The sequence below is a fragment of the Echinops telfairi genome, unplaced genomic scaffold, assembly GCF_000313985.2.
Source record: "Echinops telfairi isolate 266 unplaced genomic scaffold, ASM31398v2 ScPeMD7_31;HRSCAF=116, whole genome shotgun sequence".
NCBI lineage: Eukaryota > Metazoa > Chordata > Mammalia > Afrosoricida > Tenrecidae > Echinops > Echinops telfairi.
Genome location: NW_022103928.1, coordinates 38,711,928 through 38,714,758, shown reverse-complemented (window position 1 = coordinate 38,714,758; position 2,831 = coordinate 38,711,928). Strand labels below are relative to the sequence as shown.

Genomic DNA, 2,831 nt, shown 5'->3' with positions numbered 1-2,831 from the left:
AGTGACTATGATCTCAAGTTCACTGCTTATAGAGTAGTGGTGGGAGAATGTTGCCACACCCACCACCAGACACTTACCTTTCTCTGTAGCCACAATACTGAAATAAGGATGTTGTCCCATATCTTTCAAACCATATAACTTTTGGGGATGACCTAAATACCTAGGTAACCTTAATTATTGTCACTCTTCCCCACTAGCTGGCATATCAATAAATGAACCCCAGAGGAGTTGATCATGAATCTACACATTCAAAATATACAATGAGTTTTTTCCTTTCAGAGAAAAGTTTCACTGTAGATGATACTACAAAAATAATAAAATGTAATCGAATTTTAGGTTTAAGAGAGAGGAAAATTTCTTTAAATATCTTAAATCAGATCTCTTAAAAGGAGGTGCATAACTTCTGCCTTAACAAATATAACGCCAAGGACTTGCTGCTATTGTTAAATATCTCTGAATAGTAAAAAGGTTAAAACTGATATGCAACCAAACTTTTTGCCATTTCAACATGAATAGGGTAGCAGAACATTATCTCAATCACACAAGAACACTAACAGTTATGTTAGCTTTTTACATGCTATTTTTATATTAGTATCTTAAAATGTTAAACTGGAATGTATTCATGTGGTAAGTAATTCCTTCTTTTAAAGCTATAGAAATCTGTGAAATGGTACAGGAGCCCTGGTAGTTTAGTGGTTAAACAATGGACTGCTAACTGCAAAGTCAGCAGTTCAAAATCAGCACTGAAGAAAAATTAGGTTTCTACTCTCATTAAAAAATTAGAGGAAACACACCAGCTTGTGTGATACAAAGATGACAAAAACAAAATTCAAATATGACAAAAGGAAACGTATTAGAGCCTAAACTGCAAACACACAATTTGTAGAAGGCAATAACGAAGGCCCCAAACCCATCTCCAGATTAAGTCACTGGCAGATTCCCCACCAGCCACAGGTAAGGGTCTTGAACAGTTTTACATTCAGGTAGAGATCACTGTAATCGTGATTACACTGGATGGAACTTGGTACTCCACCAGCTGACCTCCCTTTTGACCCAACCTGAAATACTAGCAAGTATTGCTTGCTAATTCCATGACAAAAATTTTTTCCCCGACCTTTTAAATATTCACTCCAGTCTTTTCTTTCTTACTCACTATTTGCATTTTTATCTTTGTATTATTATTTTATCCTTACTGCTTTATTTCATTTTTGTTTGTTTGTTTCTGTTGGGTTTTCCAGTTTGTGAAGCACAGGTGGAGTAGATGCACAGAGATAAGCACTGTTGCAAGGGTCGATAGAGGAGGTAGGGAGGGGTGGGAGATAAAAGGGTAAGGGTAAAGGGCATAAGCAATGTATGTGGGAGTGGGGAGGGAGCACTGGCACTGATGGTGGTTACATAACCCATTTCAAAAGTGATTTGACCATGGGGGTGGGAAACAAAGTGTTTTACAATTGATTGTCGCAATTATTTTACAACTCTTCTTGATATGATTGAATTATTGAATTGTGTAATATGTGTATTAAGTGCCAATAAAATTGTTTTAAAAAGTTGTAAAAAAAATAGTATTAATTAAAATTTTTTATTTTTACTAAAGGATCTCTTGGCATTTTATATTTTGAATCCTTTTAAAATTTGATTAACAAGAGTAGAGTAAGATTATTAATTCAGGAGGGAGGGGGAAAAATGAGGACCTAATGTCGGGGGTTTAAATGGAGAGAAAATGTTTTGAGAAACGATGTACAAATGCGCTTTACACAATTGATGTGTGTATGGATTGGAATAACAGTTGTATGAGCCCCTAATAAAATGTTAAAAAAAAAAAAGAAAATAAAAAAAATAAAAATAAAGGGCTAATTTAAAGAGCTATAGAAAACTATAGCACCTTAATAAAAAAAAAAGTTAAAAATTAAAAAAAAAAAGATTATTAATTCAATGCAAGTTGGATATCAGTTATTTCAAAATATCTTAATTTTCCGCCACAATATTGTTATTATCATTGGTTTTATATTCTTTATGTCACAAAACATGACCACGTGCAACTGAGCATGGGAGACTTCTTTCAGCTGAGGATGTTAGACACACACAATATCATCATTTTTAACACATGGAATCAGAGAAGATAACAGAAGTTATTAGTTGCTGTGGCCGGAATGTTGGCAAGAAACCCCCACCACAGAGAATATAACTACTGGGGGAGAAAAAAAAAAGACAAGAAAAGGGTGCTTGACTTCCCATGAAATTTCTGCAGCAAACACATCCCGTCAGCTAAAATTGCTCATTAAGGGAGTGCGAGCAGAAGAAATGCATTTCCCAAATTGAATGCTAGATTTACAGTCCGCTTCATCCTGGCGACCTCTCCAGCACTAATGTTCAGTTCGAGTCATCAGCTGTCCCTTTAGGTCTTTTATCACTGCTTTTGTCAAGCTATCTATTTAATTGAAAGAAGTTAATTGAATGAAAATGATCAACTAAGCTTGTATTAATATTGCTAATGGAACTTTCTTCTTGGCCATGTTTGGAGAAAGATGTCAAGCTAGACTTTAGGAAAGGACCATTAAGGCTTGCACTTAACCTGATGGGCTAATTAAGGAATGCTTATTCATTCTACAAGTCCACGATAGTCTCTATCCAGCCCATTCTGCCTGATTTTACAACACATTTCACTTATGAGCATGAGCATTAGTAGCCGTGAAAGTAACTGATAATGTTTTGATTGCACTGAATACAGGACTAATGCATCATTGAATTTATAATTTGTGCAGATTGGTGTAATATTGGTTTGCACAATTTATTCTAATTACCTATCCCTATATTCCTAAGTAAACTTTAAA

The 2,831-nt window shown here is 34.8% G+C and overlaps 1 protein-coding gene across 1 annotated transcript in view; it reads left to right on the top strand.

Moving 5' to 3' along the window:
* UBE3C (ubiquitin protein ligase E3C) overlaps window positions 1-2,831 on the top strand; it is a 144,251-nt gene that overhangs the window by 67,941 nt on the left and 73,479 nt on the right. The gene's annotated exons all lie outside the window — the stretch shown is intronic.